Raw genomic sequence first — 27715 nt, 5'->3', positions numbered from 1 at the left:
AGAATCAAGGGAGAAGGTAAGGCTGAGGTTGTGCTGGTTTTAACTTCTGAGCAGGACATAGGAAGCTCCACTTTCTCAGTCTCGAGCCGTCAATGTCTGGTGCCTTGCCCCTCTTTTTTAATCTCCAGGTTTGGGTTGGGGGGGAAGGGCCCACAAACCAAGCTCCCTCCCTTTCCTCTGTGATGTTCCACCCTGCTGAGCCTTCTTTTCAAAGTACCTCTCGATCCCCACCGTGCCCTTGGCACACTGGTGGCTCAGTAAGCCTCCTGTCCCAGTATCCTCAAGAACATCGCACCAAGCATGACACATTGGCTGATTTTGTTCCACTTCATTCAAAATGGCGTTGGGATCACCGGGAGTGGACAAACCTTTCTTCTATCCCATTTAGTTCCTGTTCTCCACATGATATCATGGTCCTTCCATGAGCCCTCCTCTGACCCTGCCAAGTCTTTAGTCCCCTTTCCCGGATAATTGTCTGATGTAGTCTAATATGTATGAGTGTGTGTGCACATGCATAGGTATCAGAGGACGTCTTACAGAACTGAGTTTTCTCTTTCCACCATGTTAAGCTTTGGGCTCTGACCTTGTCTCCTCCTTTGTCTCCTATTCAAAATGGGGTTCCTCTGCTTCCTAGCTTTGTTGCCTCTTCTTGACCCCCTGAAATGAATGAGAAATTAGAAGCTTCATTTATTCCTGTGTCTACCTTGGTTTCTGTCACTGTAGACTGAACTTTTAGGTCACATCTGTCCCCTGCTCCCCTGCTCAGAACCATCTTATCTCAGAAGCCCCTTCCTGCTTATGCCCTGACCTTCTGGTTGGGATCACCATTTCCTACACCCAGAGCATTATCTTTAAGGTTTGGATGACGTGTGCTCTGCCTCCCCAAGGCTCCTGTATTAGGGCTTGGCTGCCATTTGGTAAGCTTTGGGAAACACTCTAACCCACTCAGTGGACTGATTCTGTGTTGGTTTCGGGGCTTGTCACTGGGAAGTAGGGGAAACTTCAGGAGACAGACGCTGGATGAGAGAAGTAGGCCACTGGAGCACATCCTTGGTAGCTGTAACTTGTCCTGTCGCCCTCTCCTCTGCCTTTTGGCCACCCTTCTAGGCTTGCATGTTCTCCTCTGAAGGTGTTCTTTCCCACTATACTGTTCTGCCTTTCTACAGGTCCATAGCAGGGAAGACAACCAATTACAGACTGGAAGTCTGAACTGGTGTCCACGATGAATCATCTTCCTTCCTCATTGCTTCTTGCAGGCATTTGTCTCAGCAAGGAAACCAAGACTAGCCTAGCCACCGATCTCCTCTCCTGGTTCCAAGCACCACTTGGTCACCAAGGTCAGAGACCTACATTTTGGCAAGGAGATGGATCAGCAGGTAAGGTTGCCTGCCACAACAGCTTGAAGACATGATTTGTTCAATTCCTGGGTTTAACATGGTGGAAGGAGAGAACCCAATCCCACAAGGTGGCCTCTGGTATGCATGCATGCACCATGACACATAGGCATATATGCACATAAACATAAAAATACATAAATGTAACGCAAAGTAATGAGAAAGAAAGAAGGAAACAACAAACAAACAAACAAACAAAAAGGAATTTCCTTCTTGTGTCAGGTGGGCAATTTCCTACTTCCCCCAAGACACTGACCTCCATAGTCCCAGGACCTGTAAATGCATGCTATGTGGCAGAAGGAAGTTACTGATGGGGATAGCATTTGAAATATTGAGATGAGGAGGCTCTGGGTGAGCCTGGAAACCACAAGGGTCCTTCTGAGAGGGAGGCAAGATGTCAGAGTGGCCTATGGGAAGTGTGACAATAGAAGCCTGAGGTTAGAGAGGTCTTGCCTCAAGATAAGAACTTGTGATGGCCACCCAGAGCCATCACAACTCCCCTCTGGAACATCCCGAAGAAGCTACTCCTGACAGCAATGGCCTCTTAACCTTTTGGGTTGTTGACCCCCTGCTGAACTATGAGTAGACATGTTTGTGTGGTGTAAGCTACTGTGCTCTATCAGTGTTGTACAGGAAATAAACAGCCTCAATGCTGCTCCTTAGGTACTTGCTCCATTCATTTGACCTCCAGTCCTATCAAATGCCCCTCAGGTTTATTCCTTCTATTCCCAAACCCATGTCATTGGTATCCTTCCTCTCTAGAGTCTTTGCAGTGATATTTCAACAAAATTACCCCACAGCTCCCGTTCTTGCAAATCTAAGCCTTGTTTGTTATGAGACAATAGCCCCTTCCTGGGTAGCCTTGGCTTGCAGGCTGAGGCAGGAAGCTGAAGCCTCTAGGGTATGAGGAACCATGGATGACCACAGGGTTGGATGCTAGCTCCTCTCTCCTGCCTGGATCCCTGTCTCAAGCCTTACCATTCAGCCCTGTGGTACAAAAGTGGCCAAAGTAGTTACTTATGTAGCTCTCTCATTCTAAAACATTCACCATGTCTTCTACCAAGTCTCTAAGCATTTGAGACTCTCTGGGGCCTTTGCTCTCTCCTCTGTATCATTAGCGCTCCACTCCAGAGGAGCTTTAAGCTGCATGGAACTCTTAGCCTGGACAACTGGGCTGAACCTAGGTCACTGACCTCCCCCATCTCCAGTGTGCTCGCAAGGTCTTTCTACTGTCTTAGAGCTGGATGGCCCCGCAGGGGCTGTTTCCCACAGCTGTCCTTTCTGAGGCTGGGAGTGCGTACGTGTGCTGCATATGTGGGCGCACACTTGCGTGTTTTAGGAGGAACAACTGAATTTTAAATAGTTTATTAGGGAGCCGCTCAAGGCGCCTTGGATATGAAATTTCTTCAGAAAAAAAATAAATAAGAAAGAGAAAAAAAACTTCCCTCTATTTTGATGATTTAAGTGTTAATGACTCAAAACCATATGGATCACATTTCCCTCCCATCCACACAGTTTTAAAAAGTATCAGAGAGACTGCTCAGGGCAAGACGCATTTATGATTCCATCGATCCAACAGCATGGTGGTTGGAAGGCTGCACTCCAGATTTGAGGGGAACAAGTCCCAATCGAGCCAGGTCGTAGGCTCCCTCCTCCCCTCTAGGCCTCTTCTACATGGTCTCCGGGGAAAGCCACCCTGGACTTCTGGGGAGAGTATTCCATATACAATTTGAAAATTCAGCATCCCATTTGGGTGTGTGTGTGTGTGTGTGTGTGTGTGTGTGTGTTTGTGTGTGTGTGTGTGTGTGTGTGTTTGTGTGTGTGTGTGTGTGTGTGTGTGTGTGTGTGTTTCAAAACCTCCAGAACTAATTTTAAAATGACTTAGGTTTTGGCAGACTGAAGAGGTGTTAACTCAAACCCGGGTGGATTTCAAGGGAAATGTAATTAGAAAAGCCCTTTCCTAGTTAGCTGAGAGACGGCAGTAAAGAAAGATGCTCGTTGGAGGACTATTCGGTGTGATGAGAGCATGCGGCCATCAGGGCCAGTGTGCAGACAGGCACATGGGCCCCACCCCAACCAGACCCTCTGCCCACACCCAGCACTGGGACCATAAAACAACAACATGGAGGGGGTACATGCAAGGACCAGGCCGCAGCTAAATCATTTGTGGTTGGTTCTTCCAGGAACCAAAGTGGGGTGAAGTGAGGGTCACTGCTGGATGGAGAGCACAGTTTTGATCCATTCGATTCCTGGACCCAGTCCCTTCGCAGGCTCGTGAGATGACTCTGAGAACTGGCTAGCTTTGTGCATCTGTGTCCTGGGAGCAAGCTTTCAACTCCCAAAGAAGTAGCAGCTCAGACCCTTCATGACAAACCACTGGTCTGCTTACTGATGCTATCATCCTGCCAGTGGTTTCTTCTGCTAGTAGCCCTTCCCAGAATTCTTCCTTGACTACCTTCAACATTGTTCTGCCTGGAACACCAAGCTCTCTTTTTCCCCTGCAGGGTCCTAATGGAAGTCTGTCTTTCCATTCTCTGTGACCCTTGAGCATAGTGGACACACATCTAGGTCCAGTGCACTGCACCATGTCTCCTCACAAGGACCTGTGTCTGTCCATCAGCTTTGACCTCCTAGGGGAGGAGGAAAGGCATCTGTCAAAACTCTGTATGGACCAGGCTACGGCTGAGCTTAGTCAGGCTTGGCATGTGTCTTGGTGCTTGACAAATGCAAAGTGGACCAACCAGAATCCTGTGGCAATCTCTAGCACTGTCTCATCACTCATTAATTCATTCGTTCATTCATTCACTCACCCAACCACTGGTCCACTCATCCATCTCCAACCTATATATGTCTCTTCATCCATTCACCCACTAATCTATGTTGTCCATCCATTCACATCTTTCCAGCACCATCCATCCATCCATCCATCCATCCATCCATCCATCCATCCATGCATGCATCCATCCATTACCTACACACCCACCCATTTCTGTCGTTCATCCATTCATACCTTTTCATCACATCTACCCATCCTTTCTCATTTACCACTCGTTCATCCTTCCACCCATGTATGCACCTGTCCTTTTACCTACTTCATATATCACTTGTCCATTTGCTTATCAGACACAACAGATCTGATCCTTTTCTGTAATCCTGTTGTCGTATTTCATTTCAAATGATCTTTGACTATTTCAAATGCGTAGAGTCTATGACATATTGCAACAAACAGCTAGGGACCACCCACTGATCTATATCTTTTATTAATATTATACCATCTGTGCTTGACATTTTTCTTTTTAAAACATAGTTTTATGGCCCCATGTGTTGGCTCTGTAGTTTCAACCCTTTGTCTTCCTCCTGGGAGATGGTGTGTCTCATTTCTACACATGTCTTCATGTTTTTAAATCACGTGTGTTTGTGCTCACAAGCAGCAAAGGTTATTTTTTCAGGTTTTAAACTCTTGTGTAATTGCTTTTCCTGCTGCATCTGTCTCTTCACAACTTGGTTTATTTTCATTCATTCTTATAATTCCATTATATTTTTTAATATCTATTGCGCTGGCTGTTTTCATGTCAACTTGATACAAGCTAGAGTCATCAGAGAGGAGAGAATCTCAATTAAGAAAATGACTCCCATGAGATCAGGCTGTAGGCAGGCCTGTAGGGAATTTTTTCATATATATATATATATGCTCTGTTTTCACAGGCACCAGAAGAAGGCATCGGATACCATTACAGATGGTTGTGAGCCACCATGTGGGTGCTGGGAATTGAACTCAGGACCTCTAGAACAGCAGTCAGTGCTCTTAATCATTGAGCCATCTCGCTATCCCCTGTAGGGAATTTTCTTAATTAGTGATTAATGAGGGAGTGCCCAAATCATTATAGGTGGGGCCATCCCTGGGGTTAAGAGTTCTATAAGAAGGCAGGCAGAATAAGCCATGAATAGCTAACCAGGAAACAGCACCCCTCCATGGCCTCTGCACTAGCTCCTGCCTCCAGGTTTCTGCTCTGTTTGAGTTCCTGTCCTGACTTCCTTCAATAATGAACAATGATATGGAAGTATGAACCAGGTAAGCCCTTTCCTCCCCCAAGTTGCTTTAGCCATGGTGCTTCATCATAGCAATTGCAACCCTAACTATGACATCTATTTTCCTACAAGGACAATTGTGTGTCATGGGATCCTTTGTCTCTTCATTTGGCTTACCAGTTCTTCAATGGCAGAATGTTCATTTGTGTATAACTTTCTGCCATGCCTGGCAGTGTCTTTGGGGGTTGGCTGCATGAATCATGGGTAAAGTTTTGCAATGCCTGCAATGGCCCAACCATGGGGCTCTGTGGTGGGTATCTGGGAGTGATGGAGACTTGGTGTAGCTCTTAAAGAACAGCATACTAACAGACACATGAAGTGTTGGTCTGGTGGTGAGAATGAGGATCTGTGTACATGCATAGGAGGAAAGGGGTTGTGGTGGAGCAGACCATTCTTGGCAGAAGAACTGCACAGTGGAGACTGGTGGTGGAAAGCCATTCGTCCACATTGCCTTGCTTAGGAAGTATCCCCAGCAAGAGGTTTGGTTTGTTTTAACCCAGGGCATCCCGTCTCCTTTGGTGGTGAACATTCACATTCAATGCAGGCCCTTGAAACTGCCTCATTCACTCATGCCTTCTTCCTCCATAAAGCCACCTATATGTGCTGGACTCTGTACTTGTGCCAGGGCAAAGCAGAGTCACCAGGAGACGCTTCCTGTTGTTAGTGTTCAGGGATGTGAGAAAGAGCAAACAGTCTCTCCGAAAGCTGTGTAGGGAGCCTGATGGATTATTGACTCATAGGTAAGGTGGTCAGAGAGTGTCTCCAAGGAGATAGACTAGTCAGCTTTCTATTCCTGTAACGAAACACCAGAGGCTGAGTAACAGAGACTTAGCTTAGTTTCAGAGGCCGGAATTCTGAATCTGGTGATGTCTCTGGTGGGAGCCCTTACCATATCACATCAGCACAGATGGCATCATGGTGGGTGGGTGAGAGTGACGTGACAAATCAGGAAGTCAGCTATTTTTAGTGGGACTGGTTCTTTAAAGAGAACTGACTCTTACCGGAATGAAGTAAGTCCCAGAAGCCTTACCTTAATACCACCACAAGGCAGTGTCTCAGTGGCCTCCCTCCCTCCTGCTAGACTTCTTAAAGGCCTACCACCCTTCAGATCAGCATACCCCAAGGACCAAAGTTTTACCATATAAACCACACTTGAACCATTGCAAGAGGTGGACGCTGGACCTTGAGATCTGAGTCTAAGGTCAGGGAGGGGTGCACCTGAGTGAAGGACCTTGGCTTGTACAAGGCCATTCTTTAGCTCCGGGTGGAGGGAGAGTGGTGGACCGGGGCCAGTAGTCGGATTGCATATGGCTTTTCAAGGCAGGAAAGGGGCTCAAGTTTTATTCCAACCAGATGAGGAGACTTCAGAGGGTTTTAAACAGACAATTGATGGGATCCAATTACTTTCCAAATTAATTGAAAGTAGGAGATCGTGAGTTGAAGTTGGAGGCTAGCCAGGTGACTCTGTACAGTTCAATTCCAGGTGGCTGCAGCTTGGCCCTGACTGTGGGCAGCAGCAGTGGAGAGAGGGGGCCTGGGATATGTCTCTAAGGTGGAGTTGACAGGTCTGTTAGAAGAAGAGATGGAGGTGGTGGGGGGTGGGGGATGTAACAGTAGAGCAGAGCAGGCAGGTAAAGTGGAGGCTCTGGTCCGGTGGAGAGCAGTAGTCATTAGGAAAGGCTGGACTTGGGGTTGGGTGGGGCGGGTGAGTTGACCCTGACCCCACTGATTTTGAACCGGCTATGAGACAGCTAAATAGAGCTACTAATAGGGTGAATTACGTAGTTTTTCTAGGGAGGTCATGACAGTACCACTCTGGGCACGCGTCCCGGGACTACTGGCCACTGCCTGATAGGATAGTGTAGCACATAGCTGGTTCACTGTGTATCTCGTGAGGGTTAGGCAGAGAAAGGTCCCTCTTGCTGCTGTGAAGACAGGAGTCCATCTTACTTCAGCCTGGCTTCTCTATCTGCAGGTTACCATTGCATTGCTGGGGGGATGGGAGCAGGGTCAATGCCAGCTTGATCTGGATCTGTTTCTTCCTTTTCTGTTTTCACCATGTAGCCAAGGTCATTGCAGCCGGAAGATGTTACAGCCAGAGCCCATGGCCTTCCCTGTGTGTGGTCTGTGGTGTCATGACATCCTGGAGGCCAGTGCCAGCCAGGGGCTGACGTCATTCACCATGAACATGACATGTTTTTGTCCTCCACTGTGTCAAGGGAGGGCATGGATCCAAGCCACTGAGCATGAGAAAAGTTGACTTCACCTTCCTAAGTACTCATAGTGCTTAGGACTAAGTACTGCAAGCAACCACAGGCCTGGAAAATAAATGGCAGAGAGGAGGCCCCTCACTTTACGAACCTTGCATGCGAGCAGCTTCTAGCAGACGTGTTTAGAGTCCAAAGATCCAAGGAGACAAAGCTCTGTAAAGTAGTTGTAGGGTCAAGGTTTCCTAGGACCAGGTCGTTGACAGCTGTTTGTGACAAACCCTTGACAGTACAAACAGCAGTATTCTGGGGAAGCAGAAGGGTGGACAGAGGCCCTGGCATAATGCCTGAGGACAGATTAGCTGATGGTTGGGAAGGAGAGACTCTTTGGCTATGCTAGGCTTCTTCCCTGGGGGAGCTGCTTATGGGAAGGGGGATGGTGGGGGCCTCTTCCAGGGCTGGGCAAGCCTAGTCTCGGCTCTTCTGCTGACTGTAGACTGACTGTGCCTGGGGCAGGTTTGCAGTAGCTATGGTTCACAAACCGAGGCTGGGTTAGGATTAAATCTTCAGTGAGTATATATCAAGTACCTACTGTGTGCTCTGCTATAGCTCAGAAGCTGTCAGTCAGCTTAGTATTAGTGACAGTGCAGGCAAACAAACACTGAACCGTTCATATGCTGTCTCCTCCTGGAGAGAGGAAACAGCAAACTCGGGCTTTCCCTGGAGGTATATCAGAGCTGCCACGGAGGAGACATTTTAAGATGAACCCTGAAATGGGGCCAGTGGTTAGCTAGGCAAGGGGAACGGTGTTGACACAGCTCTGAGGGAGGGAAGCAGTCACATCAACGGACGGTGGGAAAGAAGTCCATTTCTGTTTTTTGGTTTTTTGTTTTAAAGATTTAGTAAACATTTGTGTGTGTGTGTGTGTGTGTGTGTGTGTGTGTGTGTGTTTTATGTCCTCATGTACGGGTGAGTGAGGATATAGGGTGATGCTCATTGAACCCCCCTGGCCCTTTTCATCCTGATAGTCGAGCAGTCCAGTCTGTTCCTGATAGCCTGTTCTGTTTCCAGAGCCCTTTGGGTCATAGGTCGGTCACTGTGCATTCCTGGCTTTTGTGTGGGTGCTGGGGAGCCAAATGCAGGCCCTCAAACTTAAATGGAAATTGCTTTATCCTTGAATTCTTCTCCCTGGTATTTTAAAATCTAGGTGGAGTTCACATAAAATCAAACAGGCCATTCAGGTCCACAGATGAGCAGCATTTTGCTCATGCATGCTCTTGTGTGGCTGTGCTCTGTCAGCCTCATTGCCTGTTTCCCACAAGTGTCTGAGGTTTTCTCCTTTAAACTCTACAAGCCTCAGACAAGATTGGCACGCAGGTTAATGTCTCAGGTTCTTCTGGTTTCCAAAGACACTTTTGCAGAGCAACTGGGCACTGCTGAGGACTCCAGATTCACCACTGGAGCCCAGGCAGCCATCTCTCAAAGCTTCCTAGGACCAGGACCTCATCAGTCTCTGGAGAAAAGACACCTCAGTCTGGTCTGACTAAGGCCCCAGGCACAGTGATCAGGGGTCATGATACCCTCAAGGTGACATCTTTCATGGTGGCATCTGGTGGTGGGAGGGTAGGGGCAGCAGGGCAGACAGGTGGAGCAAGGAAATTAGACTCCAAGGCACAGGACAAAGACCCCATTGCTGGCCTCCCTGGGCGAGCATTAGTCCTGCCAACAAATGGACTACAGCTTCTCTCATTAACTTGTGGGGTGGTGTGTAATAATAAAACACTCCTTAAAGCTGGGATGGGACACAAATGGCTGCTTTCTCAGGTCCTAATCAGGATCATTAACTGCGTATGGAAAGGTTTTATAAACATTTGCTAAACTCCCGTGTTCACCGTGACCATGTCTTGGCTAGCAGGGGCCGGTTGTGAAGATGTATACCCAGGGCCCAGGATTCTACTGACTCTCTCTGTGTTAAGGAGCCCTTCTGTGTTCTGGATAGGGCATTCTAGGTCTGAAAAATTAATGAAAAGATGGAAGGGAAAAGAGCTAAGCCCACTGCTTCCTAAATCTTTGAGCCCTTCGTTGTTGTCTGTCTCTGAGCTCCAAGCCCCTCCCCTATGCCGCAGGGATAATAGTTACTCCCCATATTTCTCAGAGACCATTTGGGGAAGTAACAGTAATGGGATCCTAGGTCTCTCTCCTTGGCCCCTCCCTCTTTCCTCCAAGCACTTTTTGCTGGCAATTGGGGAGCTGTTCCTCACCAGTCTTCCCTTACTTCCCATCCCTCATCTCCTCCCACTGTTTCCCTCCAGGTTTGCAAGGGTTCTGTCTGCCTCCTACCTCTGGGCAATGAAAAGTACAGGCCTGAAGCACTGAGGGTTGATTCTGTAAGAAGTTAGTTAGAACCAGGACCCTCTCAACAAGGGCAAGCCAGAGAACTAGTGCTCCTCCTTCAACCTCCTGACTCCTCCACAACCCTCCCCCAGGGTGGGGGCATGCTGACCTGAAGGGCTTTGCTTGCAGACTTCCTCCTGGCCTTGGGTGACAATATTCAGAGGAGGGGCCAAGGCTTGGCAGGAGTTTGCCTCTCCTCCCCTGCAGAAGGGCTTTTTAGTCCCTGGCAGATTTTTTCCTAAACTCCTCCTTGATTTGAGGAATTTTTCCTGTCCCCCATCCTCATTCCCTACAGAGGACACTGGATGTGTATTATTCCAAAGGACTCTCTGCCTAGCCCAATGGCTTCAGATACTCAGCACCCATTTCCTGTTCCCAAGGATGCCCAGGAAACCACAGCAGCACCATCTACTTAGCCTGACACATATGTCCAAGCTGACCACCTCACCTAAGCCAGAGTTTCCAATGCCCTGGCCAGGAAGGAAGGAAGGGTATGGCCAGGCTGCAATGGGCTCACAGCCCTGAGACCCTTCCCTAAGCCAGGAATGCTTCTAGGGGGAAAACATTACCAGGAGTGGCCTGGCTGAGGTTGAGAGGCCATGAACTACAGCCACATGTGTGTATACACACATACACACACACTCTCTCTCTCTCTCTCTCTCTCTCTCTCTCTCTTTCTCTCTCTCTCTCTCTCTCTTCCTCACACACTCTTTCACATGTATACAGTACACACCCATGCACACACACACACACACACAGTGCACACACATGTACACTCACACATGCATGTGTGCACTTGATGATTCCTAGAGGTGGGAAGTCAGAGAGCAGTTTAGATTCAATAAACATTGACAGTCAATGACCAACATCTCTTTGCCCCCGTCCCTCTTCAAGATACATGCTCTGTCCATTCCTATTTTAACATGCAAGTAGTAAAGGCCTCAGTTAAAAAAACCTTTCCCAGTGTCACCTCGTAGTACTTCTACTCTCAACCCTTCTGTGGTTCCAGCCTTTTCTCATGAAGGGAAATCCTCACCGTGCCTGACTCCAGTTTGCTCTGTCAAGAACAAGAAGCCAGCCAGTGCTGGTACCCATCTTTACCCCCAGTACTCAGGAGGCAGAGGCAGGCAGATCTCTGAGTTCAAGAAGACCCTGGTCTACAGAGTGAGTTTCAGGACAGCCAGGGCTATACAGAGAAACCTTGTTTTGAAACAGCCAAAAACAAAACAAAATTAAAAATAAAATCCAAGTAATCGATCTTCCAGCACTAAACTGACCGACTTCCTCGAACCCTTAAGATCACCACTGTCTCTAAGCTTCAGGTCCAAGGCTGCACGTCTAGGATGAGATGAGGCCCAGATTCAGATAGGAACCGCTCTCCCTGCTCATAACTTGAAGCTCCCTCCACACTAGCATTTATCATCACCATGTCGTCCAGGGGTTGGGTCACAGTCCCTTGCCTGCCACTTGCTTATCACATACAGGGGTAGACTTTGTTGCATGTGACACTCTGGCTCAGCCTTGGGACGTATTCTGTAGGATCTTATGTATAAATCTGTGATGGATAGAGCCTGGTCACGTGGGAGTGGGAAAGGCACACTGAGGAGGGGACCTGCCACAGCAAGAGATAGTAAGGACTCTAGCATCCTATTCCAGCATACATCAGAGTGCCAGGTCCAGCCGTCCACCCCCTATCCACTTGCTGTGTTAGGCACATGGTCCAGGGGGTTGTAAACAAACAAGGTTCCTGGTGACAATGCTAGGCTTAGGGGCTTCTATCTGGCCTTGTCAGTTAACTCTGGGAATCTGGAGGGGTCATATAAATATCATCAAATCAGGGGAGAGAGAGAGACAGAGAGAGAGAGAGAGAGAGAGAGAGAGAGAGAGACAGAGACAGAGACAGAGAGACAGAGAGAGACAGAGAGAGACAGAGAGAGAGACAGAGACACAGACAGACAGACAGACAGACAGACAGACAGACACAGAGAGAGAGAGAGAGAGAGACAGAGACAGAGACAGAGACAGAGACAGAGACAGAGACAGAGAGAGAGAGACGCACAATCCCCTGAGCCAGGACTCAGGTAGAGAAAGAACTAGAGCCACAGCAAAGATAGCACTAACCGTGCTCACAGAGTAGATGGGCTACGGTTGGAATTTGCTGGCTAATTCCCCCACTCCCAGCTTGAAATAGCAAGAAACATCAGGGTGACCCTGTCTGCCAAGCTGGAGGGGCCAGAGAGGGAGTGGGATCCAGACTGCAGAACCACACAACACTCTTAATCTTGGTCTCTGAACTGCAGCAGCACGCAGCTAGATTTACCTCCTGTTTCCTTCGCACAACTTAATGTGCTCTACCTCAAGCGTCTCTTGTGCAGCTAGAAGGAGGGACAGGAAAGGATTACAAGATTCTGCTTTAAAAGAAAAAAAAAATCCTCCCTGTTCTTAGTTCTCTCCTGCCTCCTTAAGGGAAAAATATGGAAAGGAGATCCCCCACCTTGCTGGAGCTTTGGTTGTTTGTCAGCTCCTCGCAGGCACCGTGAATTTGCAGTGTGGCCTCTCTTGAAGTAGCTTTAGGGAGAAAGATGGTGGAATTTTATTCTTCCTAATTTAAAACAATAATAATTGTTCACGCGTTAGGAAGCATTCCTATTAAATCAATCCAATCTTTCAGGACAACTGGGAGAGAAGGAAGCCAGATTTCCAGGCTGAGCCTCAGCTGGCTTCTGGTGAGCTGTTTCTTCCTTCAGGCTCTGAGCAGACAGAAGCCAGCTCCGTGCTAGGCATGTGGTGGATAAGGGTGGTGGCCAGGAATTACCTGATTGAGTCTAGCTGTGGCCTTGTCTTGAGGGGTGGGGAACAGATATGTTCCTTGCTGAGACACAACTGTGGTTCTGAATACACGAGACCCACTGTGTGGATAGGTACCTGCTGGACACTGTGTGGATAGATAGGCACCTTTGGTATGGAGAATCCTATTGGCTTGAGCTTGGAGAGATAGTCCAGTGTAGGGTGGGGACTGGCATAAGGCTCTGGTTAGCCAGAGGTGGCTGGTGAGCAGTTCAGTTACTTAGAGATTTTAGAGATGCAGAACCAAGACCTTAGTTCTGAGCCAAACTGAAGGGGAGAAGAAAACAAGGTCTTTGGCTGGAGGACAGACTCAGGCCCAGGCAGGTAAGATGGGAGCAGCCAGAGAGGATGGAGCCATCATCATGACCCTGCTTGCATCTCTGAGAATTGTCCCCAGTTGCAGTTCTCTGTGCACATGGTAGGCCTGATGAGGTTCACTGGGGAGGAAAAAGAGCAATCTTCCTCTAGAAAAAAGAGGGTTGGTTGAGCAAATAGGAAGGTAACCTACATGCCATTCTCAGAGCTGCTCAAGGTCAGTGGTGACTCTGGGTTTCCTCGAGGCCACCTGGGGACCTGGAGCTTGGGGATTTGGGTAGAAGGAAGAGTGCACACTTTGTTGTCAGTGATGTTCCTTGAACCTGTGGCTGGTGTGAACAAAACAGCTCCTTCCAATCACAATGCTCCAGTTGGTAGAACACTGATATTGTCTGCACTGCCATGCTTCCTGGGCTGGCCCACTTCAAGGCTGGGCATCCAACAAGCTCCCACTAACTCCAGTTGGCTTGGTGGTCCTGTGGTATTGCAAAGGGATCATCCATCTTACCAGTAAGAACAGGTCCTGTCTTCCAGAAGCAGTGTGATACAGATGTGGGTAAAGGAACATCCATATGGGTGAGCCCTCGAGGGGTCTACAGGACACCTCCATCTTGCCCACTGTCTGTCTGTCTGTCTTTCCCCCTCTCTTTTCTCAAGCTCTACCTCCATCTTCCTGTTATTCTCACTATCACCATCTGTCTCTGTGTCTGTCTCTCTTCTCTCACTTTCTGACTATCTCTCACTGTCCCTCTTGGAGTCTATCTCTTGTCATCTTCTCACTGTCTGCCTTCTGTCTCTGCCTGCTTCTGTTCTGCAGCTGTCAGTCCCCCATCCTACCTGTTCTTGCTGCAGGGAGGGCTGAGTGACTGCTCTGGGATAGGGAATGCAATGTGTTTCCTTCTCCTTCCACTCCTCCCTTCAGTTGAGAGTCTTTGGGTTCCTTGGAAAGTCAATGAAGCCCTGTGACAGCATTTCTTTTTCAGGACTCAAAGAAGGTCTGGAATTGGGACTTCCCAGAAGTAGCAAAAGCCTTCAGGAAGAGAGGTGTGTGTCTGTGTGTGTGTGTGTGTGTGTGTGTGTGTGTGTGTGTGTGTGTGTGTGTGTGTGGAATCCTGTTTGTTCTGTGGACTGCACAAGGATCACTCAGGAGACTAAGAGTCTGAGTTCCTAGTACACTCACTGTATTTAGGAAGCAGGCCTGGGGAAGGCTTAGAGACCCGAGGTTCACTGCTGTTTGAGAGAAGATGTGTTCCCTTTAGAATTAATTGATTTCTGATAAACCAAGTGGCATGCAAAGATAGTGGTCTCACCATCCTTGGTGCCCACGTATTGTTGAAGCTGCTGTAGAAGCAACAAAGCACATGCTAGGGGTGGGACAGTTGACTTCCAAGGTTCCTCCTAGGCCTAGCTTTGCAGGATTGTCCCCGTTCCTGTCTCTTCTTCATTGTCATCTACTTTGGCAGCTAGCTTCCTTAGAGATGAGTTAAAAGGCAGCCTACTGTGACCTCTTCCCTGGGTGGGGCTCTACACACACACACACACACACACACACACACACACACACACACACTCACACACTCGCTCACAGAGAGGGAGTGTTAAGTATGGTACGACAAACCCCTCATGCTCTGGCCTTTTATCACAAGCCCATGGAGATGAAATTCTGACCTAATAATCAAAACAAGCTGTAATTGCAAACAGAACCTCTGAAGATTGCATAGGCAGCTTGGTCTGCAGGCCTAGGGAGAGAGAAGTACCTGCTGAGCACAGCAGGCTGGCCTCTTCCTCCTCCTCCTCTTCCCCTGTGGATCGATGTGGCCGTCCAGACACCTACCACGTACCATTTTGCTGACCTAGCTGGAGCCTGTTCATATTCTGTCCCTGTGGGACCCCAGGGCTCCCCAAGCAGAGAAATCAGCTTGGAGGAAGCCAATTTCAGTCAAAAGATGATTACCCTCCTAGCAGCACCCCAAGAGGCCATGAAGGGGTAGATCGGGTGTTACTCCAAGCCTGCCTTGCCTCCACCTCCTCCTTGCCCTGGGAGAGGGTTCTCCTGGGTGCAGCCCCAAAGCTGGAAATCCTTCCTGTCTCTTCATAGCCCCCATCCCCGTGTGTGTGTGTGTGTGTGTGTGTGTGTGTGTGTGTGTGCGCTTTGTTCCAGGCACACCCTCAGCTCAGATTTGCTTTGAAGGTCAGTAATTTCCATTCCTGCTTTTCAAAAACAACTGCACAGTTCTTCAGGGACTTGAATGTTGATTCTCTTCAGTAAGGAATGAGTCTTCTCCAGCAACAAATACATTCCAGAACTATCCATCCAACATTTCCAATGGGCCAGACATCCAGAAGAGGCCAAGGATATGTCAACCTGGTGTAAATTCCCACGATACTTCATTTAGGGAAAGGTCAGTCAACGTGTGCCATTACTAGTCAGGGTCTTTTCATATCTCACAAGTGGAGATAAGATCCCTAAGTTGGTGACATTAGGTGCTGGGTTAGACTGGTGCTATTTCCTTCGTCTTTTCATTCTAAGTTGTTTTAGCTTCTTAGGAACGTGCAGAGCTAAGAAAGTTCAGGTGCCTTCAGTCAGGATGTTCCAGCAGTCACTGATTGTGAAATTAGAGCTCAATCAAAAGGGACCAATGTCATCTAAGCCCACCCAGAGGACCCTGCCTGGAGAGCTTGGGCTGGGCTTGGACACACTAGCCATGGCTTCTTGTTTTTTTTGAAATCATGGTTGGATCCAGACTGCACAGTCCTTTCTAGACAGGACAGGGCAGGGACGCCTCAGGAACACCAACCCTACACTCACAAGTTTAAAAGTTCTTGAGCAGTTATTGGCTAGGGTGAGCTGCCTTGATTCAAGCTACATGATGGGCCTTCTGTCCGTTTCCTTTCTTATTACTTCAGGTCCTGCTGAAGCCAGAATCTGGCTTTTAGTCCTAACTTGCCTAGCTGACTTGTGCCACTCTTTTCTTACTTTAGAGGAGGGTCCTATCCCCCAACTCCTACAGTGCAGTGTCATTATACACAGGGGCCTGGAGTCACCAGGGGCCACTTCTTCATCTTAGAGATAGGATGAGACCTTGCATATGCTTTTATCCTTGTAGTGTCCTCTGGAACACATCTGTGCACTATCCTCCCAGCTTCCATCCTCTTCAGAGGAGTGGTCCCAGAGAATACATCCTTCTGGTCCCATGTCTTGGACTGGGGAGTCTTGGACGGGAAGGCAGGGTTACATCTTTTGCCAGGCCTACTTTTGAGATGTTCTGTGATCCCCTCTCCTGGGGATGACTGCAATACTGACCCCAGGTTTTCTGGACCCAACAGAAGAAATGACTGACACAGGTAGCCTTTGAGAGCAAAGGACTACAAACTGGAAAATTCAGGTCTAAATGTTTTGATTACATGCTAACTTTCTTACAGTGTTTGGTTTCTACTGCTTCCTTTTATCAACAAAGGATAATTAACCGTGAAGTCATTTGTGGTCCTCCCACCATCTTTTGCAAATATCCCTAAAGTGACAAAGTTATAGGAGAGGACCAAAGCTCAGAGAGATAGAGGAGACCTTGAACTCCAAGGTCATTTATACTCCCCATCTCAGATAAGCGTTTTGTTAGACTTGACATTGGAACCTCGCACCAAGCTCATTCTTACCTATAGTCACCAGCCTAGGATGACACCAAAGTGTTTCAACCTCAGACCATCGGCCTCCAAAGTGGAGAATGTCTCTTCTGTTGTCTTGCTTACTGGCTCTGTGAAGACAAGCTTTTCTTGAGATAAGCCACGGGCCTGGAGGGATCTCTAAAGGCACAGTGAAGGGATATGTCTGTACATTGTCTCTTGGGATATTGGAAATAGCCTCTGTGAGATTTTTGAAGCCTTCCCCAACTCCTCCTCCCCTGATCCTGTGACTCTGTGCTACCCAGAATATGTTGAATTTGGTAGGTTCCTTGTTGTGTGACCCTCTTCCCGAGGAGATGTGAACACATGTCTACTCACCCCAGATAGGGAACCCACAACAGACCAAGTGTGGATGCTGTTCAAGTCCAACATGGTAAACATTTGTTATTGTAGCTGCTTACAGGTAAAGATTTACTTACGGGACCAGAAATGATTCAAAGACAGTCGAATCCCTAAAGCCCATCCCTGCACAGATAACAGCTCACAAAGCTGGGAACCTGGAGCATACATAGTACATAGCCTGCAGGAAATTCAACAGGTTGAACAGTGTCGTTTCCTTTTGGCTCAATTGGTTTAGCCTTTTCAAGGTATCTTGGTTTGTCTTTGTTTCTTTTAGGCATTTTGGCTGATCTCAGGCTTCTTCCAAGCTGCTGGGTCTGAGCCTCTTTTAAGAAGCTTAGCTAGTCTGAGAGTGACCTTCAGCAGTCCTTACTGTTTATATACTCTTGTGGAGGAAGGAGCCTAATGAATCTGGCCAGTTTCAGGAACTTCCTGAAGCTATTTGAGTTGTTTGCTTCCTGTCTTATGGAACTTCCCTGAAGGATAGACTATTTCATCCCCTCCCCACTAACATCCTGTTGTTTGACCTTTTAACATGCTGTCCTACATATCCTGTTGTTTCACTTCCTTTAATGTCCTATAAAAAGATATTTGAGTGTATTAGTTTCTTTTCCTACTGCTGTGATAAGGCTCTCTGAAAAAAGCAACTCAAGGGAGGAAGGGTTTATTTCAGCTCACAGCTCAATGCACAGATCTTCATGGTGAGAAAAATCATACCAGTAGGAGTTTAAAGCAGCAGGTCACATGACATGCACTGTCAGAAGAGAGCAAATAATGCTTCGTGATTACCAGTGCTTAGTGCTCAGCTCTTTCTCCATTGTGATGGGGTAGGACGCTCAGCTCACATTCCTCGAGAATAGTTTTGATTTAGACCTGAACAATTTTATGCATTTATATGCTATAACTTGGTTATATTCAACTTCTCCCCTACTCTCCTATGTCCCCCAATTCTTTCATATCCCACATCTATTCCTCTTTCTTCTTCTCCCCCACCCCCTATTCAGTTTATTGAGTCCAAATAGTGCTGTTTCCATGAGTCTGGGCAACCTATTAGCAGCTCTGGCACTGAAGAAAAACAATTGGACCTTCTCTAGCAGCAATCAACTGACAATGACTCTTTAGCTAGTAAGAGGAACTCATGAGCACCTCTTCAATCTACACTGGAATCTTGGTTGGCTTGATCTTGTATAGGCCTTGTGCAGGTAACTATTGCTGTTTTGAGTTCCTAACAATGACATTGCTATGTCCAGATGGTAGCATTTTATGGCATTGTTCTCTACCTTCTAGCTCTTACCCTCCATAGGAATCCCCTCTTTTTTCCAGGGAGGGGGTCTAGCAATCTCCTCAGGTAAACACAGGCCCATTCTCCCTACTTCCACCCATGTACCTCTGATTGCAGCCTGTTTTTCCCCAACACCTTGACGGTGGCAGCAGCTAGACCAGTTGTTCAGGTAGACCAGTTGTCCAACTAGACCAGTTGTCTAGCTAGACCAGTTGTTTGGGTTTGAATGGCATTTCTGCTAGAGCCACAGAGGATCCTGCCTGCAGCTGCTTTTTTTTTCCTCTCCCCCAGATTCAGGATAGCCAGTGGCTTCCCAGTGCCCCAGCACATTCCTCTCACTCCAAAAGCCTCCACTCACCCTAGTGATTCCAGTGATGGGCCACCTGTGCAGTATGGCAGGCCCTGTGCTCAAGACCAGCAACCTGGGAGACATGACAGTAGAAAGAGCATGCAGCATGGAAAGGACTGGTTTACAAAAAAGGATATGGTTTAGTAGTTGTGAGTAGAGAAACGATCTACAGGGTAACATATGCCCAGAAAAAGGCTGGGAGCCAAAGCACAGGTGAGGTCAATGGGGATGGGCCAGTGAAGAACTCAGACAACCGTGAAGGCCTCACTAGGGGGATTTGACTTGAACTTGGGGATGAACAGGGGTCACTGAGGAGTTTTCAGAAAGGGAATGATACTATTTTACTGATTTCTTAGGTTAGTTTCCACAGAGGCCAATAGAAGACATTTAATTTAATGGAAGGATGAGAGAGACAGGAGAATCTTTGAATAGCCAGAAGGCAAATTGTAATAGTCTCTCTGTGTGTGTGTGTGTGTGTGTGTGTGTGTGTGTTTGTGTGTGTGTGTATTATGTCTCCTCTATTCCATAACCTCTTTACACACACACACACACACACACACACACACACACACACACACACACACGGTACACAAGCTGCTGCCTGGCCCTATACCTCAGACTAATGATTAGACCTATAAGATATCACTGGTAGATGAAATTCAATATCATCTAGGGCAAGCCCCTCACATTTGTGACTACAGTCCTTGGGGGAAGGGACTGGCCATCAGCAAATGGTAAGATATGGGTGGACTTGGATCCACCAGTGCCTAAATCCTCAGAATTCCCTATAGTGAATGGTTCTCTGCTAAGCTATGCCTTTAAGGAGGGCTTGTTAGTGTGATGGATGGGAAATCAACTAAGATAAGTTGCTGGGCATACCTGTGAGACATTTCCTTGTCTGGGTGTTTCGAAGTAGGAAGACCTATCCCAAATGTGAGTAGTACCTCCCAGAAGCAAAACACATAAAAGGATGTCTGAGTAGAGCTTACCCTTTTGCCTCTTTGTTTTCAAGTCTTGATGGTGAGTTCATCCAGCTTGCTGCTGCTGTTCCTTCTCTGTTATGTTCTTTCACTGGTATCAGAACCCAACTTTTCTGAGCTTCCAACATATACTGGAGCCCAGTGGCGCCAGACTGGACTGTTGAGATATTCAGACTCAGAGTGAGCAGCCATCAGCTTTTCTGCCTCTCCAGTGTGAAGACAGCCACTCTAGAACTACCAGATCATGCCATGTAAGCCAATCTAATAGATGCCCTTTTAATATGTATTCATTTTGCTGCTACTTTCCCTTTATTGGACCCTTGCTAGTAGATATGGTCATCTTCAGGGGCCTGTTCTTAGCTGAGAGTAGCCATTCTTGGGAACTTCAGCTGGGACATGGTTTAGGTTTTGTTAAAGGAGGAGGACATACCTCAGAGTTTTTTGTTTATTTTTTAATAAGCCAATCCCATTTCCCACACCCTGTTTCTTGGATTTACCAGACATTCTGGTTGCAGGTTCTAAAGGTCCCTGGGATGCAGTGTCTGAAGGCTGGGGCTTTGTTGAGCTAGCATCTCTTGTCAGAATAGGTGATTATCTGAATTTTGGGCCTTTTGAAGTTTGTTCTCATTGCAATCTTAAATGTCTCTCCTTTCTTTTTCTCCTCCAGTCCTTCTTCAATAGGAGAGGAAGTATCTCCTTATTCTCTGCTACTGCTTAACCTGGCAAGAATGTCAGGGTGGAGTTGCTGGTACTTGCTGCACATGTAATAACTTGCTGGAAATGTGTGTGTGTGTGTGTGTGCACGCGTGCGTGCATGTGCTTATGTGTGCATGTGAATGGGTATAATTGTATGTCTGTGCATGTATGTGTGTGTGTGTGTGTGTGCATGCATGTGAATGGGTATATTTGTATGTCTGTGCCTGTGCGTGCGTGCATGTGTGGGTGTAGATGTTCATCTGTCACTCTTCCCCTTACCTTCTCATTGACTCTTACTAAGCTGAAACATTGGATTTTGCTTGCTTTTTTTTAAAAAAACAAAGATCATTTCAACATTTTAAAATAAATTTCTCTTTACTCTTGAGACTTTTATTTAAGAATATAACAGAACATGAACATATCTACACCCTATTTACCTCTTTTAACTCCTTCCAAATTTCACCCCAGCATGGCAACATCCTTCCAATTTCACCCCCAACAAACACTTTTTAAAATAACCCACTGAGTCCAATTAGCGCATGCTGCTTATTTGTGTGTGGAGTGCGGCTATCCACTAAAGCTTGGAAATCAACCAGTGGACACATGTTCGAGGATGATGATGATGATGATGATGATGATGATGATGATGATGACGACGACGACAATGTGGAAAAGGAGGAGGGGAAGGAGGAGGAGGAAGAGGAAGAGGAGGAGGAAGAAGAAGAGGAGGAGAAAGAGGAGGAGGAGGAGGAGGAGGAGGAGGAGAAGGAGGAGGAGGAAGAGGATGACTCTCTGTCCCCAAGCAGCTGTTAACTGCCAGTAGCTTCTTAGTAGGTGATGGGACCTAAAAGATCACCTGTCTCTTCTCTGCTTGGATTTTGGCCGGCTTGATCTTGTGCAAGTCTTGTGCATGTAAGCAGAGTTGGTGTGTGTTCATGAGAACAATATCCATGCCAAGGCCTTCAGTTTGCATTTCACAGCTCTCCCCATCATCTTACATTCTTTCCAGTATCTTCTCCCGCAATGTTCACTGAGTCTGGGTGGAGGTGGGTGAGTGGGGGGAAAGATGTCCTGTTTAGGTTTGAGCACTCTGTCTCCTCCTCTCAGCCCTCAGATCAATCACTCCTCTCAGCACTGGCTGCCTCCCACTGAAAGAAGAAACTTCTCTGACCAAGGTTGAGAGCAGCCCAGTTCTATGGGTTTAAACATAAATATTTAGATGCCAATTTGACACCGTGAGCATTTAGCAAAATAACATTTGCCTGCTTGCTTCATAAGGCCATGCTTTGCCACCTTGAGTTGTTTTTGAGGATTTTTATGTAAGTGTCTATTGACTTCTCATTGCCTTGCAGACAAATGAGACCATAGATGCTTTTCCTGTGTCAGAACAGTTTCTTGCTACTATGTCCCTAGAAAGATTGTTATTACTATAACCATTTTCTCAGTGACATCCTTACATGAAATTTGCTCCGGGTCAAACAAGCCAGAAATGATGGAAGTGAACCTATTTCTAAAGACACTGTGCTGTGTGGCTAGAGAGGTGTGAGTGCCTGTGTGTGTGTGTGTGTGTGTGTGTGTGTGTGTGTGTGTGTGACAGAGAGAGAGAGAGAGAGAATGAGAGGGAGAGAGAGAGAGAGAGAGAGAGAGAGAGAGAGAGAGAGAGAGAGAGAGAGAGAGAGAGAGAGAGAGGAGAGAGAGAGAATTGATAAGGCTTTTAGTTATAGGCTCACTGCATTTGAGGAGCAATGCCAGCCAGGCAGATGGCACTATGGGACACTAGAGCGCTTGGCAGCAATGCCTGAAGCTGGAGAGGGAGGGGCCCCTCATATGCCTGGACCATAGTAGAATTTACTGAAGTCTTACTTAGTAGTGGCCACTTTGTCTCAAGAAGACATTTTGGAAAATGTGGGGTGGGGGCTGTTTGTCTTTGTTATGTTTTGTTTTGTTTTCCTGTGGCTGGGGATGGAACCCAGTGCCACCCACATGCTAAGCAAGCACTATACCACTGAGCTACCTTCCCAGGTTTCAGGATTTTCTTGGCGGTCAGTGTCACTGGTGTCTAGTATGCTGAGGCCAGTTGTGTTCCTACACATCCAAACACATACAAGAAAGGTCTTCAAAGGATCTACCAACCCCAGCTGTCCATAGACCCTGTGGCAGAGGTCAGAGGAAATCATCAAAGAGAGAATCAGAGAAACATCTCTAAAACAGAAGGAGTGAATTATCTTCTATCTAAGGAGCTTTTCAGGCATTCTGGAGAGGACTATTGTCCCCTGGCTGTCATGTAGCATGCAGCTGTGGCATGATACCTGTCATCGGTCACACAGGACAAGGAAGCTGAAAGTGCCTTGTAGGGCAAGTGCTTGGAGACACTGATACTGAAGACAGTGAAGGATCTTGGAGTCAGGACTGTGCCTTGCCTTGGATGCATGTGCACGGCTCCGTTCACTGGGTTCTGGATATGCCACATGAACACTTCTATCATCATCAAACGGCTTCAGCCCTGGCATTGTCCTCTTACCTCTCATGGCCTTGTTTCTCTGTCCCCTCTGGGCTGCCTGGGAATTCCCAGTTCTGGTGACCTTCGATGCCTTTTCTCTGAACACACCCCATCTTATTGTCAGTCTCATAAAAAGAAAAACTTGGTGGAGAGAAGATTGAGTTTGCCTCTCACTGTAGAATTTGATTTAGGGCCAAGAAGGTGACAATTGCTGCAAAGTGGAGATCGGCTATTTTGGGAGTGCTGTGAATGTTTTTTTTTTTCCATCTCCGAATGACCTTACATACATTCTGTCTCCTGCGAGCCTCCTGGTGGGATTGATGGGGCTGCTAGGTGAGCCAGGCTCTGCTAAGCTCCTGCTGCTCTTAATAAATCTGCCTGATGGATGGGAGAGGAGGGGACCTTGATGAGAACTGGCTCTCAAGACTTAGGTGGAGTTCTGGTCCCCTAGCAGTCTCTATGATCACCAGGGCATATTACTCTTGTCAGATGGGAGCTGTCTACAGTCACCAAAGGCTCTGATTGCTGAAGCAGGAGGATGAGGTGTGTTTACCTTGGTTTATCTAGGGATCATCCCTGGCTTTTTATCCTCTTTGTTTCCAAAAACAACCTACACTTCAGCTTTTCCCCCAGGGCACTGTCATTTCTGTCCCAGTACTCCAGTAGTTGCCTTCTTGGAGTGACCCGAATGCTTTAGATTAGAAATCCCAGCATTTGGGTTTGGATATTGAAAAGTGGGAATACCAAGTAGATGCTTTCTGCTGCTAACCTCATGGTCTTTAATCTGTAAACTGAGCAACAGTAGCAAATTTATCTTTTAGGATAAGTGAGAGATCTCTTGATTTTCTATTACTCGGTGACAGCTGTATTTGGGATCAGTCTTCTAGAAGACACAGAGAAGGGTCTTCTCAAAGGGGACTGTGGCTGTACCCAAATGTGGTGGTTTGAATGTGCTCGGCCCATGGGAAGTGCTACTATTAGGAGGTATGGCCTTGTTGGAGGAATATGTCACTGTGTAGGTGGACTTTGAGGGCTCCTAGTACTTAAGCTCCAGCCAGTGTGGAAGAGTCAGTCTTCTTCCTGACTGCCTTCAGATCAAGATGCAAAACTCTCAGCTTGTTCTCCAGCACCATGTCTGCCTGGATGCTGCCATGCTTCCTGCCCTGGTGATAATGGACCTCTGAAACTGTAAGCCAGTCTCAGTTAAATATTTTCCTTTGTAAGAGTTGCCTTGGTCATGGTGTCTCTTCGCAGCAATAAAACCCTAACAAAGGCACCAAATCTGGGTTAAACAAAAATTGTTTACCTTTCTTTAACCTATCTTTAATGTCTGCCCCCAACATTTACCCACTTCTGAACACCTTTCCTTATTCTCCAGTTCAGCTCTCAATTCTTTACAGGGGTCTCCATGCATGGTACAAGAGAGGAAGGAGGTATTCGTGACTGTGGAGACAGCTGGAGGTCCGGCGTTTGCTTTCTAGACAGGTATATCAGCACCCACACAGCTCTGTCACAATTTGGGATCACAGCTAATCATAGTAGGGCTGGAGAAGTGGCTCAGTGGTTATAAACACTTACTGCTTTTCCAGAGGACTTGGATTATGTTCCCAGCACCAACATAGAGAGACTCACAACTCTGTAACTCCAGTTACAGATGATCCAACATGGACCAGGTACACTGTGCACAGACAGACATGCATGCAAAGCTCTTATACATGTAAATAAAAAAATATTTTTTCCAAGATAGAAGTTATCTGTGTAGCCCTTACTGTCATGGAACTCACTCTGTAGATCAGGCTGGCCTCAAATTCAGAGATCCTTCTGCCCCTGCCTCCTGAGTGCTGGAATTAAAGGTGTGCAGCACTACTGCCTGGCAAAAATAAATAAATTAACCTTAACAACAAGGACTAAATCATACTGATAGGTCTACAGGGTACATGGGGACATAAGTGCCACTATGACAGAGGCTGCTCCATCTGAATGTTTAGAAAAGGATTCCAAGTAAACTGAGTAGCTAGCCTTGGGCCTGGGACATCAGCCCTAGCAGCACATAGCATTTTATTTCCATGACTTTGTGGCTTCTCGTCAGAGCCTGAAAACTTCAGCCTTTGGCTGTGAAGCTCCTGGACACCTGTTCCCACAGCTTGATGTCAGAGGGAAGTTATTGAACTGAGTTACCACAGCACCATGCTATACTGCCAGGCCCCACTCACATGACAGATAGCCCAGGAAGCTGATCTACATGAGATACCCCTACAGAGAGTGTGACTTTTGAAGAGACCAGAGTTGGGGGATGGAGTCCCCTTTACTGTTTGGAAGTAGCCCAAGGGTGGCAAGCTATATAGCCATGGACAAGAGATTCTGAGGTCTGGAATACTCTTGAATATAGCTCTTGAGGACCTCAGGGCCAGCTGTTCCTTCAAAAAAGAGAAAGAAAGAGAGAAAGAGAGAGGGGGAGGAGAGGGAGAGGGAGGGGAGGGAGAGGAGAAGAAGAAGAAGAAGAAGAAGAAGAAGAAGAAGAAGAAGAAGAAGAAGAAGAAGAAGAAGAAGAAGAAGAAGAAGAAGAAGAAGAAGATCCCAAAGGAGCTCGATGGGCTTGGAAACCAGTCCCTGCTGCCACTAGACCACTATAGATGAGAAGTGCCATGAGCAGAAGCTGCCAGGCACATGCCAAAGCCTGCCTCTCTAGCCATCTCAACTCTTTATGGGGGGGCACGTTTTATACAAATAGCAGGATAAGATGGAAATTCATATCTAAGACGCACAGGGATCAGCCAAGTTACATTTTCCTAGGATTAGAAGATTGGGAAGGGCAGTCTATTTCTCTTTCAGTGTTAGACAGGTGTCTAGTCCTCGAGGGACCACCAGAAGGAAAGACTCGCGTCCCTGCTTCTTCTCTCTTTTCACTGCAGCACTTCTGGTATGGGACCATCCTTTCTTGTCCACCCGTGGAAGTGAAACTTTCTCTGTGTTGAGCCCAAGAACGGTGAGCACGTGAGGATGGGGAGGAAACAACACAGATAGTGTACCTGCTGCATGTCTCAGGTTTGTCATGGCATCCTATTGACAAACAACAGTCAACAGTACTTATTCACTGCAGAAGAACGAGGGCTCACAGAACACGAGCTATTTTCCCAGAGCCACTTAGAAAACAAGGACAAGCTTATATTTTTCTCAATTTTTTTTTTTTTTTTGTGGCTGGATTGAAGTTGCTGTTTTCTTGGGTTTTCATGTTTAAGGACAGAAATCGAACAGGGTTCTCTTCTCCCTGATCATTCCTTGGCTCATTTACTTGTTCATCTGTCCATCTGTCTGTCTGTCCATCTATCCATCCATCCACCCATCCACCCATCCATCCCATCCATCCGTCCATCCATCCATCCATCCATCCATCCTATCCATCTCATCCCATCCACTCACCCACCCATCCATCTATCCATTCATGCATCCATCCACCCACCCATCCATCCATCTATCCATTCATGCATCCATCTACCCATCCATCCATCCATCCATCCATCCATCCATCTATCCATCGATCCATCCATCCATTCCATCTACCCACCCAATACTTGGTGAGTAGGTTGGGCAGAAAGCAGTTATCCTTATGAAACCTGAGCTTTTATAGGAGAGGGAAGGGATGGGGGAGGTAGATGAGTAATGCACGCTATGTATGAACATGGTTACGTCAAGACATAGAAAACAGCCATTTCCTACAACTCAGTCTGTGAGTGATGTATCTAGATGTGGCTAGCACTATGGAGAAAGCCAAAACTATCAGGGGTGGGCTGAGGAGCTTAGGGACACTGGGGTCTTTCTAACAAGCGCTTCTGACCACACTATGGCCCTATCACAGGTGCTGAAGGTGCAGCCACAACTCCTGTCTAGGTCCTTAAGGCCCTTCAGGTGCTGGCCTGCTCAGCTGTCGTTCAGGCAGAACTAGGGCTGCCAGATCGTCTGCTGCATGTGTGCCAGGCTGTGGGCTTGGTGATACGACCTTTGTGACCCTTCAGGCCCAGCTGGAGTACCAGTAGCCAGCCGCTGGCTGGCAGTTTTAATTGCTCCTTTCTCTGCCTCCACATGCCACTTTATTACAGCACTCAGAGCTGCTCTTCTCTTCAGGGGCCGCCGTGATTTATTCATGCACCTTATTAATGGGTCTATTCCCAGTGGCTGATGCAGTGCCCAGCGTGCAACAAGGCTCAGGGCAGGTTATTGAATGGGAGGCACAAAGGGTGGGGGTGGGGCACAGAGAGGTGACAACTTTGGGAAGAAGACAGTAGTGAGGGAGACCTTTATCTAAGGGAGAGAGAAACACCTGCCTGTTGCCCAGGGTGCCAACACCTGCTTCTGCCTATTCAGACCTGTCTATGCTCGTCTTAACTCAACCTGCCTGCAGCTGTTCACATGTGTCCATGCCTGCCCGTGCCTAGTCTATTGTGTCTTCAAATGCCCATACCTGCCCTCACCTGTTGATGCCTGCTCAGACCTGCCATGCTGGCACTGGCTCACACCTGTTTGCATCTGTCCTCACCTGTCCAGGCTTGCTCACACCTGCCCGTGCCTGCTCACATCTGCCCTCACCTTTCCATGCCCATACCTGCTTGTGCCTGTTCATACCTGCCCGTTGCCCGTGCCTGTT

At 47.4% G+C, this 27715-nt stretch overlaps 1 long non-coding RNA gene across 1 annotated transcript in view; it reads left to right on the top strand.

Moving 5' to 3' along the window:
- The first annotated feature begins 1259 nt into the window (after positions 1-1259).
- The window catches only part of LOC116914696, a 70078-nt gene continuing 43622 nt past the window's right edge, over positions 1260-27715 (top strand). The window contains exon 1 of the long non-coding RNA XR_004389763.1: positions 1260-1376. This is a non-coding gene — a long non-coding RNA (uncharacterized LOC116914696). The remainder of the gene's footprint in view (positions 1377-27715) is intronic.

Source organism: Rattus rattus, chromosome 13 (genome assembly GCF_011064425.1).
Source record: "Rattus rattus isolate New Zealand chromosome 13, Rrattus_CSIRO_v1, whole genome shotgun sequence".
Lineage (NCBI taxonomy): Eukaryota > Metazoa > Chordata > Mammalia > Rodentia > Muridae > Rattus > Rattus rattus.
Note: the sequence above shows the minus strand (reverse complement) of the source record. Positions and strands in the feature narration are given on the sequence as shown.